Here is a 16,306-nt window from a genome sequence, read left to right as displayed (position 1 = left end):
CAAACTGAGGTCTACCTGACTTCAAAGCTCATGGGCTTCCCATTAGGCTACCCAATTCCTCTTCATATATAGGTATTTGCTAAACTGTTTTCCCCAAAGATTGTGCAATATGGTAATTTGTCAACCGTGTGAGTCTTTGTATTTCATCTCTACTCTGTCAGCGTAAAATGTTATTATTTTCACATCCAATTTTGTAGATTTTTCAAATGTAAAAGTATAAACATTATTATGCTTTTAAAGAGTGGCTTTCGAGGACTTAAAGGTTGACGGAAGGGTTGACTGATAAAATGCTTCAGAGAGCATGGAAATGTTCACCCTCAAACACCCCTCTGGAAGCGGCTGCCTATGCGGAGGGTTTTGTCTTGATAACTAACGAGGGCAGAGCTCACTCACGTGGTTTCTGTAATTGTTCTGGATTATGTCATCATCCCTAACAGAAGGGGATTTGTGGGATGTCCTCAATCATTATCAGATTTCAGAGGCTATGAAGCTCTTTGGCTTATTCCAGGGCATGGGAGCTGCACCATAATACATTTGGTTTTGAATCACTTTTATTACACAAGAGATTCATGTTCATTATAGAGAAATCATGGAATCAAATAACCCAAAAATAGATGAAAAAGCAGCCATAATTCCACCTCTCAGTTATAGTATCACTGGATCTATTGTATAGTTTAGCTTTCATATATATGATTGTGTCATACTTAATTTCCTGTGAATTCTCTGTGAACTGGTTTCTGCATTCAAAATATAGCATACACATGTCCCCTAGTGGTTAAAGATGCTTTGACAACGTTTCTGTATTGGCTACTTTGTGTTTCATTGTGTCATAATGTACTCAGTAAATCCTCTATTATTGGATATTTAGGTGGATTTCCTCTTTTTGCTGCAGTGCTGCAATGAACACTCTTGTACTTAAATCTCTTATCCACATTTCAAATCACTTCTCAGGATAATCCCTAAAAATGTAATTACTGGGTCAGAAAGCACGTGGTTTTCAAAAGGTTTTTATCAATGTTGAAAACTTATCTGACACAAAGACTACATCAGTTTGCACTCCTCAGACTCTTGGACAACACTGCATACAATACTTAATTTCCCCTGCCATCTTAATTGGGCTATATATTATCTTATTTTAGTTTTGAATTGCATTTCTCTGGTTAAAATGACGTTGAATGTTTTTTCATGCATTTATTGGCAAAATGCACTGGTTTTAAATCAAATTTGACCAAACGCTTATTTCTAACTTACCACGTTTGGTTGGACTAGCTTCAATGTGCCATGAAATCTGGAATTCTTCCAATCTAGAGGTGTTTATGAACACGGCAGCCGCGAAGAGCAAAAAAGATTGCAGAGAGAGAATTTTCTGGAAGTAAGATTTTAATGTGCTGCTGTGGTTCCAATCAAGTTATTGTTGAATGAAAAAATGGTGAGAGTCATAAAGCATCTTGTGTTTAACCTAAGAGACCTTCCCCAGCTGTGAGGTTTTGAGTCCGGTGTAGGTATCTGTTATTACACAAGTGAGGGATGGTTGCTACTCACTTACTGGAATACCATTTCTATTTCTTGGTGCTTAGATCTGGCAATCTGTCACCAAATGTTACCTTCCTCTCAGGAGAATCACACCTTTTAATTAGGCTGGGAGGGAGTGAGCTGTACTATTGTCTGCCAGATGACACTTCCTGGCTAGAAAAGGAAATCGGTAAAAACATTAAGACCATTTAAAATTGAGTTGCCCCTGTTTCCTAAAATGAAATCTCTCAAGGAAGTCTCAGCACGACAGGACTGTAAGAAAGGCTTCCTATTTTTCTTGTACTTATTTCAGGAAGCTCCTTTAGGATTATGAATCAGAGGCAGATGATATTGGAGTTTACAGCTAGCTATGACTGAATAATATCATTACAAATTAGTGTGTTTAATATGCAAAACTGAAAAAGCATACTTAAGGCCATGCTTGCTGAAAGCCAAATTTACAGCTGACCTGCTTAAATCTTCTTCTTTCTCAACAGCATGCTTAATCTTTCATGCTTAACCTTTCACTTATTTATTTATTCATTCTAAAGAAGTTTTTAGTTTCTAGCTTATGCCAGAGACGATACGAAGCGGTGAGATAGTATCATATGGCTGCGGTGCAACAGAAAATTGTATCCGGAGAAGATAATCAAGTAGACAAATAACCATAATATAAAACGTGAAACAAATGTTGAGAAAGAGAGAAACAATACGAAAAGTGGGTCTGAAAGGGAAAAAATTGCTGCATGGAAAAGTCAGCTTTATGCCTCATTTCCTGTATTGTGAGTATGTGAAATTCAAACAAGTTGAAACACAGAATTGAAACTGTGTTGTTAAAGGTGGCTGCCTTGGCAGGGTGGGGTTGAGAAGAAGAAAGCAAGAGCATTTTCTTGCCCTGTGCCTCTGAAGCAGCCCTGGCCCCAAACCCCAGTCTGTATCTACTGATGTTTCTAGACTTGCTGGGTGCTGAATGCTCATGTGAAGGGGCAGTGAGTATTGAGATCTTATTTCCAAGCTTAGTGCCATAGAATCATAGGGAAGTCTTCAGTTTCCTAGGTTTTGACAAACTCAGTCATGCCCCAGTACATGTCTATTTGGATTGAAAAATGCACTTTACAGGCTATACTATTTAAGCCCCTTACTTTGGCTTCAGAGGCATTTCTTGGTATATACGAAGACCAATTTGCGTTCAGTAGCCTTGTGAGCTGCTGAATGCCAGGAGTTGTGAGTCTCCAGACTGTCTTCTCCACGGTGGTATGTGTGGCTTTTCTTACGCAAAGGTCTGTTATTAGAGCATTGCTGACGCCTAGCTTACAATAGTGACTGTCTCGTGGGTCATTTAAATAAATCTATCTTGTGTTTTTATTTGCATTAAAGGTTAAAGATTATAAACATTGAGTATTGTATGTGTAATTCATATGTTGGCTAAATGAAGTCACTGTGTACTATTCATTTCAGTGGTAATTATGTGTTCAAGGTAATTACTATGGAAAAGGTCCATAGCTTTCGGCAGATTATTGAAGGGGTCAGTGATCCCCAAAAGATTGAGTTGAATTTCAGCCCTCTGGGTACAGGTAGGGGAGAGTTTTCAGAGGGGCAGGAGGCTTTTCAGAAGCTCTGTCATTACACCAACATGGTACCCATCTGCTGTTCCAGCTCAGCTCTGCCTGCGCTTCTGAAGAATTGCCACATACATTCTATGTTGCTGCCCGTGAATTATTGCTTGTATTTTCTTTGATTAGATTTAAAAATATGAAATTGCTGCTTTTTGACCATTTTTACACACAAAAATCTGAATGCAAACAGTCCAACCCAATATATAAAACCAAGGACTGGAATTTGAACACTTTTGAGAAGTGAAATGGAAGTCCATTTGCATTACCCTTTTTTTTTCTTTTTTTTTTTTTACCTCCAATTGCATTATTCTTAAATGCATTTGTGGCTTTGCCACTTTTCCTCAGGACTATAAAGCCAAACATTTGCTTTGTTGTTGAATCACAACCGGCTCTCTGGGGTAAGGAGTCCAATAATTGACTCTTTAGGACAAGACCTTAAGCATGAGAAGGTGACTCCTGTGCTCCAGGGCCACCTGGAACAGATGCTAGGGCTGAAAACTGAGAGAAGATAAATGTTTCAAAGTGAAAGCCTTACTGGGTTGTGCCACCAGGAATATAACATGCAAGAGCTGGGTAACGCTCTGCACGCTTCACTTGACATTAGTTTGGCCCTTACACGAGAACTTTGTGTAGGTTATAGCCCCACAATTTGACAGGTGAGGAGAAACAGGAGTGAGAACCGGAGAAAGGCAACACCAGGAATTAAGGGTTAGAACATCATTCCTTCGAATAAAAGCCTTGACGTTTGTTAGCCTGCAAAAGAGAAGGATTGGAAGTGAGTTAATAGCTGTCTTGTATTTAAGGTACTGCTAGGATCACTGCCACAGTTCTCTACCTCAAAAGAGGACTGACTAAGGGAAAACGGACTTCAACCGCAGGGAGGAATGGCTTCTTGATCATTACGGCAACTAAATATAGAAGGTACTAAGTGACATTTAAAATCATCTTTTCCCAAAGCACTGTGTAGAATCTTGGCATCATCCTTGCAAGATATCATCTCCTTTATCTCTAACCAGTAGGAATAATTGTCTAATGTGGGAATTGGGATGAGGCTGGTGGGAAAGAGTTGGGGAGCCCAGAGGACTTTTGTGTTGTCTTAAATTGAAAGATGCTTGAGCTAAGGTCAGTCCTGGCTGTGATAAAAATAACATAATGTGTCTGAGCCTTTTCCTACTTGTCACCAGAAGGTTAATCAGGAAAAAAGTACCATCAGAATACCAAAAAATAATTTATTGAGATGAAATCCATACAACATAAAATTAACCACTTTAAAGTGAACAATTCAGTACATTCACAATATTGTGCGAAGACCACATCTATCTAGTTTCAAAACATTGCCATCAATCCAAAGGAACCCCCCTAACCATTTAGGAGTTTCTCCCTATTCTCCCTCCCACCCACCCAGCCACTGGCAACCACCAATCTACATTCCATCTCTGTAGATTTATCTATTCAGGATATTTCATATAAATGGGATGATGCAATATATGACATTGGTTTCTGGCTTCTTGCATTTAGCATGATGTTTCCAAGGTTCACCAACATTGTAGCATGTATGAGTACTTCATTTTTTACGGCTCAGTAAAATTCCATTGTATGTATATACCACTGTTTGTTTATCCATTCATCAGTTGATGGGCATTTGGGCTGTTTCTACCTTTTGGCTGTTGTGAACAGTACAGCTGTGAACATGCATGTGCACATACTTGTTTGAGTACCTGTTTTCAATTCTTCGGTTACCTTCCTACTACTTGAATGGTGCGGTCATATGGTAATTCTAAGTTTAATTTTTTGAGGAATTGCCAAACTATTTTCCACGGTGGCTGTACCATTTACATTTCCAGCAGTAATGTACTAGGATTCCAATATCTCCACAGGCATGTCAGCATTTTTTATGTATCATCTGACTTTTTGATTCTAGCCATCCTAGTGGGTGTGTAATCGTATCTCATTGTACTTTTTTTTTTTTTTTTTGCAGTGACAGTTGTGAGGGGTAATGATCAGATATTTTGTGGAATGACCCCAATTTGAATTTGTCTGATGTTTTCCTTATGGATAGACTGGAGTTCATGGTTTCTGAGAAGAATTCCACAAAAGTGAGGTGCCCTCCTCATCACATCATTTGGGGGGAGGCATGACATCAACATGACATCACAGGTGTTGTTGACCTTGATCATTTGGTCTGCAGGTTTCTCTAATATAAAGTTACTATGTATATTTCCACTCTCTATTCTTTGGAAGTGTGTCACTAAATCCAGCCCACACTCATGGAGTTGTTTCTTTAAAAGCATATTACTTTCTGTATTTTTATGACAGGAGGGAGAAAAAGCGTTAAAAATGTTTCTCATCAAGTCAGATATTTAAATAATAAATGAATAATGTGTTGTGTAGATACAAAATAAACCAACAAATGATTAAAAAACTTAAAAGATTCAGCCAGTCTTCTAATACTGAAACCGCCTGTACCCTGTCACCAAAGTCACAGTTCCAGTGAGGTAAGTAGTGTGGGCTCAGTGGTCCCCCCCTGCTACTGTGGAGTGTGACATTCACAAGTTCTGTTCCATGTGGCAGCTGACAAAATAAGTTTATCCCTGTCACTCTCACTTTTCCTCATACACCCAGCAAATGTGTGTAACGTATCCTGGATAGAATTGTGTTTATTAATATGAATAAAGAATAATAATAATAGTAACAGCTAACATTTAAGCATTTACTATGTGGCAGGTAATGTTCTAAGCACTTTACCTTTTTTTTTTTTTTTTTTGCGGTACGCGGGCCTCTCACTGTTGCGGCCTCTCCCGTTGCGGAGCACAGGCTCCGGACGCGCAGGCTCAGCGGCCATGGCTCACGGGCCCAGCCGCTCCGCGGCACGTGGGATCCCCCCGGACCGGGGCACGAACCCGTGTCCCTTGCATTGGCAGGCGGACTCCCAACCACTGCGCCACCAGGGAAGCCCAAGCATTTCATTCTTGGCCATCGTAATTACAGCCTTCCGTACGCCTCTCCTATGACTCTAATACATGTTGACCTGTGAGTTTTCCAGGTAATTATGTCATGGAATATTGTCTTTGCGGGCTTATTTCTTCCTCTCCCTCTACTTCTGAAGATCTCTGAACTGTGGAAGAGGCAGAGAACACCAAACTCAAGTGATGTAGAAACGCACTTGATTATTAGAAACACAACGTGATGGAGAAATCCCTATGCCCTTCACAAGTGCTTTGGAGACGCCCATGTTTGTTGAGAAGATACTGCAATAAACTTGCCTTTGTGGGGCCTCCGGGCCTCCTAAGCTTGGCGGAGGGTTCACCGGCTCCGTGGTTTCAGAGAAGCAGCCTGCATATTGAGGGAGGGGGCGGAGTGGGTAGGGGTGGTGTCTATTGCATGTGAAACGAGGAAAGAAAGGTGCTCACTTTGAAGGGGGAAGGAAGGCAGAGGCAAAGCGGGAGAGGGGAGCCCAAGTGATAGCACGAAAGAGAAAGGGAACGTTCTGGAGAGAAAAACGCAAGAGGGGGATTTCTCAAGTGAACCTGTGTGTGCTCCGCAGTGTGATCCCTCTTGTGACCTCCTGTCCCCCAATCTTCAGTGACTTTGTGAAACCTGGTTTAGGGCTATGGTCATTGGTGCAGGGTCAAGACAGAACCAGAGAGCATGGGCACGGGGGTGTCAACGTCTGGCTCCAGAAGGATGTAAGTCAGAGAAAAAAGCACGCATGAAATTTTCTGAGATGCGCACATATAAGTTACAGATACAACGATGTAAAGGTTAATTACAAATAAAAAGGTGTGTAATGAACATGAATTCAAGAGTTGATTGACAAGATTCCAGTCTTTGCCTGGCCTTCACTGCAGTCCTGGTGTAAGATTGTGGGCCCTTCCTGGGCCCACTCCCACTGCCCTGGGATATGCCACCTGGATTCTTTCATGAAGGTCAGGACCAACGTCCCTTTTTGTACCACCACCCTTCTCCTGCATGACGCCTCAACTCTCCCCAAAGAGCCATTTCTCATCCCTTAGGAATCTCTCTCCCTGCCATCACGCTGGAGATGTGCTTTTTGGTGGTACCCACTGGGATGCTCTGCCTCCATCCACCCCCAGTGACAGGGCCGTGGCTCCGATTGTAAGCTGGCCTGCTATTTCAGGCCTCCTGACACGTGTGATGCAATTACAAGGTGAGAGCTCAGGGCTCCTCTGCCCCAGCTAGCAGCCCTGCCCCTGATGCCCAGCCTGGGCCATTCCCCCTGGGGAGTGTCAGCCGGCTCTCTCTGCCCCTCACTGTAGGCAGAGAATAAGTCCTCTCCTGCTGGGGTGGGGCCAGCATATTGGCCACGCCCCCAGACCTCCCCGCACCAGGCTGGTTCTTCTTGCAAGTGGAAAGGGAAAAATGCATTCCCTTACTTGTAAAGGGAGGTGTTTAAAATGATATGTATTTCTAGATCTGCAAATTTATAACCTGATGAATAAGCTGAACATGTGGAAAACAACATTAATATAATGAAAACACAGTATAATTATGAAAATAGACAGTTCCCACGATAATCACCCACTCTCCAAGCTGACACAGGCAGCAGCAAAAGAGACATGAAGCTTAGGCGGTATTAGAGACCCTTTTCACCACCAGACCCCGCACAGGCTGTCCCCTTGGTCCTTCCACGCTCATCAGAAGTCTCAGTCAGGTGGCCCCTTCAACAAGCCTGGCCTCTTGGAAGTGCAGGACTAGAATGCAACCAGCATCCCTTGAGAATCTGAGTCCCTCCACCTATCTGGACCTATCTCTGAGGAATATCAGGGAATGGCAGGATGGGGCAGAAAGACAACAGGACTGGTACCGTGGCTGTTTCTCCCCCGATCAGTGAAGAGGAGAGCCTGTAATAGCACCAGCCTTTCAATGCTGGCAAAGGGGGGACCTTTGAGAAAAATGACCCAACTGAGTCAGGTGGCCATGGGGTGGGCTGGGAGTTGCTCTTGGGTAACTTGGCTAAGGCTGAGAAACTTACCTTCTCCTCCCCTTCTGTCCTTTTGTGCCTTTTCCCTGCTTTCCCGATTTTTGTTTTTACCCCATTGTCTTCAGGTGGTTCTCACAGCTGTATCTTCCTGTGGGTAGCGCTCAGGGCACTTCAGCAGAACGGTTGTCATAATGACAGTGCGTGTGGTGCTTACGGAGAGCCTGGAAGGAAGGATGAGAGTAGAAGTGAAGAGACAAGGCACCCGGGATAAAGAAAAGCAGTAGAAGCATCTATGCTGTGTTCTAGATATGTTCACAGAAAAAAACCCCACCAGATCCCCTAAAGGACAAAGAATACCAGGGCAGTGTGTTGGCGAAGCTTTCAGGAGGCCGATATGTAGCTGTACAGATTTTGATCAAGGTCACTTTTGTACCAGTTTGAGCTTTCAGTACAGAAGGAAGCTGAGTGACATCATAAAGTTAGTGGCCTGATCTGCTTTTCTGGTTGCAGAGGACACTGACTCTGGGTTCTTTCTTCTCACTTGCTGGAGGTAAATCTTTCTCCCCCGGAGAGAGCCGCACTCTTGGGAGCTGAGCCCTGAAGAGGCCAGGCCAACTCCTTCAGTCCCACTTTGTGCCAGCAGCTAAGGAAAAGCACGGGTTTTCTGGCAGACAGATCACCGAGGGCTGAGAGGCTCTCCTGAATATGTAACAAAGGATGGCAGTCACGTCCACGGTCTGTGCTGGTGAGGCTGTCCGGCTGCAAGAGCTCAGACTCACTCATGCTACCTCAAGTGACGGGGACTCTGCACTTCGGACTCTCGGGATGGTTAGGGACTTAACCACATGGCCAGGCCTCATGGGCACTGAAATATGATAAAACAACCAGTCTCCAGTAGGACATGTGCCCCACATCCTTCAGAATACAGAACCACTCCAGGGACACAAGCACCGGGATTCTCTGGTTTTCCCTTGAATGTCCTCCAAGTCCTGGGACTCAGTGCCTTCCTCTTCCTCTGCTCCTCTCTGTGCGTCACCTTGCCTCTCCTTTCCTTAGCCCCTACCTGATTCTCTCTAAAGCAAGCATGGCAGCTTGCTTTTCCCAGAGCCAGAGATCGGAGAGAGAGAGAGAGAGAGAGAGGACAGTCTGAAGACAGAGTGATAGTTTTTTCATAACCTAATCTCAGTGACATATCACTTCTGCCCTATTTTATTGGCCACAGGGACCGACCCTGGTAAAATGTAGGTTGGTCTGCATGAGCATGTAAACACCGGGAGGTGGAGATCACTGAAGGCCAACCTGGAGGCTGGTCACCACATCCTCTCCAGAGGTATTGGATATTTGCTGTTCGGTACACTTGCCGTCTGGCAGCTATCTCCATTCCCTACTATGCCTCCTCCTGTGAGGAACTATATTTCTCAGGCTCCCTATACAGCAGAGTTCTGGATACGATTGAGATGCAGCCAGTGAGCTGGTATTTGGGAGGCGGAACGAAGTGGAAGCCATTCCTCCTCCAGCATTGGCGGCGGCTGACACATGGGCTTTGGTGGATGAGAATGTTCGGTGTCTAGCCAGCTTCTGCATCCCTCTGCCCGTCACTGGCTTTGGGGCTTGGGGGCAATGTTGATTTCAGCAGTGGCCCTGAAGCTTTCTGATCTCTCAAAGGTAGCAACAGCTTCTTAAACTCCGGGTCTTAGCTTGTGGCCATACGACCAAAACAACTTAATTGGCAGCCCCCTGACTTTTATTCTTCCAGGTCTTCTAACAGTTTTGTAAGCACAAAATTCACATGATTTTGTAAGCACCTAATTGTAAGTACATAATTCTAACAGTTTCGTAATCACATGATAATACATAAAAGAGTAGTAAATCTCTCTTTGCTTGCATACCTAGAAAGTTTTCTGTTTTCCTGGTCTGGGAGAAATAGCAGTAGTGTAAGTGGTTAAATACATGGTCAGACCTGACCCTTCAAATTCCATCTCTTCCACTTATTTGCTGTGTAGCATTGAGCAAGTTACGTAAGCTCCTTAAGCTTTGGGTTTCTCGTCTATAAAATTAGGATAATAATAGCATCTGTCTCATAGGGATGATATAAGGATTAATGTGTTAAGATAATGAATAAAAAGGTTTAGTGTGTACCTGGCACATAGCAAGCACTTCATAAATATGCAGTATCATTATTATTGTTGACACGGATGTTGATGACATCGCAGGGCACAGTGAGACCCCCAATCTCTAAAGCCCACACGAGAGTGCTCAAGCTGTCTGGCCTCTCATCTAGGTGGAGTAAACATGTGACCTTTAGAACTGAAAGGGATAAGCATATGGCCCGGAGTTTAATGAAGGTCAGCTCAGGAGCGCCGCTGCTAGAGAACCAGGGAGAGCAGATGGCAGACCAGGGCGGGCTGGTGCTGGAGCACCACCTGCTGTGGCCTCCAGGTCTGACCCGTTAAATCGATGACCATGTGCTCTCAGGCTCCTGGACCATCTCACACCATTATGAATGAAGCCAGCCTGTCTGCCAATGGTTGGAAACCCCAGCAAGGTGGGCAAGTTGAGCTTCCTCTGTTTGTTTCAAAAGACTGCTCAGTCCATGAAGCAGACAGACATAGACAGGATCCAAGTTCTCTTGATAAACCACCTGGACCCTCGGGGGAAACGATTCAGCTCACTCCCCTGATCAAGATGGCCAGGGTACCTTCCAAAGTTGACAGTGAGTCTAGGGACACCTTCATCTCCCAAAGCACATGGAGGACAAGTGGCCTGCCCGAGGTCACACAGCCAGTTAACCCAAATCTCCTCACTCCTTTCTGGCACATTCTCTACTTCTACAGAGGTGGCTGTACTGAAAAGCAGGTGGATCTCTCAAGTTTGTGAGCCTCCAGTTCCTGGGTTATTTGGTGAAGGAGCAAGAGGAAGACTGTAATATTCTCTTAATTTTTTTTCAACTTTATGTTTTATTTTTAATTGAAGTATAGTTGACTTACAATATTATATTAGTGTACAACATAATGATTTGATATCTTTATAGATTATATACCACACAAAGCTCTTATAAAATATTGACTGTATTCCCTGTGCTGTACATTACATCCCTTATTTTTTTTTGCGGTACGAGGGCCTCTCACTGTTGTGGCCTCTCCCGTTGCGGAGCACAGGCTCCGGACGCTCAGGCTCAGCGGCCATGGCTCACGGGCCCAGCCGCTCCGCGGCATGTGGGATCTTCCCAGACCGGGGCACGAACCCCTGTCCCCTGCATCAGCAGGTGGACTCTCAACCACCGCGCCACCAGTGAACCCCGGGAACCCCGGTTTGATCCCCTTCACGTATTTTACCCCTCCCCCAAACCCTCTTCCCTCTGGCAACCACTAGTTTGTTCTCTGTATCTGTGAGTCTGTTTCTGTTTTGCTATATTTGTTTGTTTGTTTTGTTTTTTAGATTCCACATATAAGTGAAATCATATGGTATTTGTCTTTCTCTGTCTGACTTATTTCACTAAGCATAACACCCTCCAGGTCCATCCATGTTGTCACATTTTTTTTATGACTAACGGTTCTTTGAATATATGTACCACATCTTCTTTATCTATGTATCTGTCGATGGGCACTTAGGTTGTTAGGTTGCTTTCATATCCTGGCTATTGTAAATAATGCTACAATGAACATAGGGGTGCATATATCTTTTCAAACTAATGTTTTCATTTTCTTTGGATAAACATCCAGGAGTGGAATTGCTGGATCGTATGCTAGCTCTATTTTTAATTTTTTGAGGGACCTCCACACTGTTCTCCATAGTGGCTGCAACAATTTACATTCCCCCCAGCAGTGCACAAGTGTTCCCTTTTCTCCACATGGTCGCCAACACCTGTAATTTGCTGTCATTTGAACGATAGCCATTCTGACAGGTGTGAAGTGATATCTCATTGCAGTTTTGATTTTCATTTCCTTGTTGACTAGTGATGTAGAGCATCTTTTCACGTGCCTGTTGTCCATCTGTACGTATGTTCTGGAAAAATGCCAATTCAGGTTCTCTGCCCATTTTTAAAATCAGATTGTTTGTTTTTTTTATATTGAGTTGTATAAGTTCTCTATATATTTTGAATATTAACTCTTATGGGACATATCATTTGCAAATATCTTCCTCCATTCAGTAAGTTACACTTCCGTTTTGTTGATGGTTTCCTTCTCTGGGCAAAAGCTTTTGAGTCTGATTAGGTCCCATTTGTTAAGTTTTGCTTTTGTTGCCTTTGTCTGAGGAGACAGATCCAAAAAAATGTTGCTAAGACTGATATTGAGGAGTGTACTAACTTTCCCTTAAGTTTTGAGATTTATGTTGTATTAGAGCATAAGGAAGCAAGAAAGGCAATGAAAGGCATTCAACATTCTGTCATTTGCATTTTATAGAGAGAATAGTTCCAGACAAAGGAGATATAATTGTCATAATAAAAGGCAACAGAAGTTCTACATCTGGAATGTGAGTGCCCTTTGGGGTTCTGTGCATGGCTCTGAAGTTATGTGTGAAACTTTATGCTTATGTGGGAATAAAGGCTTCCAGCTTTCAACATATTCACAAGGGAATCGATGACCCCCAATTTTTTAAGACGCACTGCTATTGAATTTCACATTCCTACAGCATTGGCTGGGCTAGTTGATTCATTCGTTAAGCAGACAGTTATTGAACACAGTTGACACGTCAGAGGCATTTAAAGTTCAGCACATCTAAAACCTGAGTCAGGATCTACCCCTGCAAACCTCTCTTGGTGTTCTCTTCTCTTCTGATGTCCTCTTTATCTGTAAGTGGTGTTCTCTGTATCAGCAAGTGGTACCACCATCCAGCAGTTCTGAAAGCTGGAAGCCTGGGGGTCATCCTTGACTCCTGTCTCTCCCCACCCGCATATCCAATCCATCAGCAAACCCCATCTAATCCCATTCTACCTCCTAACTCTCTCACATCCCACTATATCTTACAAAATCAAAAGCCAGTTGGTAATAATATATTAATGTTTATATTTTAATAAAAGTAAGGAAGTTTTATTTAAGCTTTTTGTGGGGGACATTTTTTTATTTTTATTTTTTTTGCGGTACGAGGGCCTCTCACTGTTGTGGCCTCTCCCGTTGCGGAGCACAGGCTCCGGACGCGCAAGCTCAGCTGCCGTGGCTCACGGGCCTAGCCGCTCCGCGGCATGTGGGATCTTCCCGGACCGGGGCACGAACCCGCGTCCCCTGCATCGGCAGGCGGACTCTCAACCACTGCGCCACCAGGGTAGCCCTTGTGGGGGACATTTTTAACCGTATACTGAAGTAGTACCCCACACCAACACCCACATACCAGCCTTAACAATTAACAACTCACGGCGCATCTTGTTTCATCTATACCCCCTCTTTCCCCTCTCCTCAATAGATTATTCTGAAGCAAATTCCAGGCGTCATGTCACATGATCAGTAAATATTTCAGTATCATTGAAAGTAACAGACTCTTTTTAAAAAACCGTAATTATCATAAGTAAAAGGCCAGTAAAAATCCCCCAAATATCATCTAATATAAGTCAGTACACAAATTTCCCCAATTTTTCTCAATATTTATTATAATTTGTTTGAATCATGATGGAAACAAGGTCCATACACTGCAATTGATTGATATGTCTCTCAAGTCTTTTTGTATCTCTACCTTCCCATTTCTCTTCTCTCTGCTTTTTAATTTACAGTGTATTTCCTTGGGTAAATGTTAATCTGTAGCTTTTCCCATAAGTTTTTGAAAGGGGTTGAAAAAAGTTTTTTATATCATTCCTCAAATGGTATTAAGTAATTTAGGAAAGGAAAGAAGGGAAACTAAAATGTTCTATACCTATTTAATTCTTAATTCTAGTTCCTTCAATTTTTAAAAAACATGTTTTAGGGCTTCCCTGGTGGTGCAGTGGTTGAGAGTCCGCCTGCCGATGCAGGGGACACAGGTTCGTGCCCCGGTCTGGGAAGATCCCACATGCCGCGGAGCGGCTGGGCCCGTGAGCCATGGCCGCTGAGCCTGCGCGTCCGGAGCCTGTGCTCCGCAACGGGAGAGGCCACAACAGTGAGAGGCCCGCGTACTGCAAAAAAAACGAAACATATTTTAAAATATCGTAAGATAATATGCTTTTTGAATTGGAAGGGATGGTGGAGGCTGTCCAACCTTCTTGTTTTCACATGTGGAACCTGCTGCCTCTGAGTGATGGGCATGAGGCCATCCAGCAAGCTACACACATGACCTCTGTGTTCCTGTCTCTGGGTCCAACCACTTCCTTGTAACTGCCCTTACTGTTCTATTCAGCATCCATCAGGCAGAATCTATTAGTCGGCATTTTTCTATTTCACATGTATTAGGATAGTTGATGTTTCTAGTAATGACCCACGAGACCAGCAGAGTGTTAGATTATTCCATCATATTCTAATTCCTGAACACTGGCAATTCTTGTAAAGTACCCGGGTAAAGTACACATTGCCCCATTTTAGTCTGTTCAGGAGGTAGTTTAGGAGGATTCCTCACACCTTCCTTTCGGCCGGCCGTCCCCCTTTTTTCTCAGTGGAACTCACAATACCTCTTCTGTTGGGCAGGAAATCCTTTGTTCCCCCCCACTGCAAGTGCTTAATTGGAATTTTTAGACAGACATTGAATTAGGAAGTGTGGATCAGGGTGAAGGTAGCCACTGGACTGTGGACAAAGTTCAGAATCACACCTTGGCTTTTGAGTCTCTCAGCTTTGCTCACAAGCAGGACCACATTTAACCTTCCTGCTGCCTCCACCTGTGTCAGTCAATACTGGTCTCCAACCCTCCTCAGCTCCCCTTTGCAATTCTTCAAGACAGTCTCTGATTTGAAAAATCTCTTCAAGTTTAAAAAAGAAAAAAAAAGTTGAGAGGATAGAACTAACTTTGGCTTCTTTCTTTCTTTTTCTTCCTTCCTTCCTTCCTTCCTTTCTTTCTTTCTTTTTTTCTTTCTTTCTTTCTTTCTTTCTTTCTTTCTTTCTTTCTCTTTCTTTCTTTCTTTCTTCCCTTCCTTCCTCCCTCCCTCCTTCCCTCCCTCCCTCTCTCCCTCCTTCCCTCGTTTCCTTCCTTCCTTCCTTCCTTCCTTCCTTTCTTTCTTTCTTTTTTCTTTCTTTTTCTTCCTTTCCTTTCTTCCTCCCTCCTTCCCTCCTTTCCTTCCTTCCTTCCTTCCTTCCTTCCTTTCTTTCTTTCTTTCTTTCTTTCTCTTTCTTTCTTTCTTTCTTCCCTTCCTTCCTCCCTCCCTCCTTCCCTCCCTCCCTCTCTCCCTCCTCCCCTCCTTTCCTTCCTTCCTTCCTTCCTTCCTTCCTTCCTTTCTTTCTTTCTTTCTTTCTTTCTTTTTTCTTTCTTTTTCTTCCTTTCCTTTCTTCCTCCCTCCTTCCCTCCTTTCCTTCCTTCCTTCCTTCCCTCCCTCCTTCCTTCCTTTCTCTCTCTCTCTCTCTCTCTCTCTTTCTTTCTTTCTCTCTTTCTTCCTGGCTACTGGCTCGGACCTGTCCCTCCTTCTAATCTCTCATGGGCCTTGTTCCTCTCAGAAGAAAAAATAAATCAACACATTGCTTTGAAACAGTACTCCCTGCAGAAGTGATCTCAGACATGTTTCTAAGATTATCTTATTCTTTACCAGAATAGGCTAGAGAGAGTATGTTATTCGATCAATAGCTATTGCAAACATAATGAAATTTTGCCCAGCACAGTGCTCAAAACTGTGAGTTTACAGCAAGTATGAAGGATGATCTCTGCTCACATGTTACAGAGGGAACATCGTTTAGGACCTAAGTTCAGAACCACTTACTATTTGACCTTGAGTTTGCTTCATCTCCCTAAGCCTTAGTTTCCTTGCAGTAAATAAGGATAATAATCCTATTTCAAGGGATTTTGGTAAGGATTTAGTGAAAGAGTAAATAAAAGAACATAATATAGTGCCAGATACAAAGTAAGTGCTCAGTAAATTTACCTAACATTACTATAGTTATTTAGAGAAGTAGGAAAATCTACTTGAAGTAGATTACAAAAGCAACAATGAAGAATTTAGATTTAATGGGGTTTGGAACATTAGGCAAGTCATTTAATATTCTTGAATGGGTGATATTATGGCAGTGGTGTTTTAGAAATCCTGGTCCAGTTGTATCTTACCTGGGCCAGGTAGATGTGAGAAGCAGAGAAGCCAGCTAGAGGTGGTTCAGGGAAGAGGGACTCAAGCTGTGTCTGAAGGAAGGAGAGTAA

Source organism: Leucopleurus acutus (assembly GCF_964270905.1).
Source record: "Leucopleurus acutus genome assembly, chromosome: 11".
Classification (NCBI taxonomy): domain Eukaryota; kingdom Metazoa; phylum Chordata; class Mammalia; order Artiodactyla; family Delphinidae; genus Leucopleurus; species Leucopleurus acutus.
Note: the sequence above shows the minus strand (reverse complement) of the source record.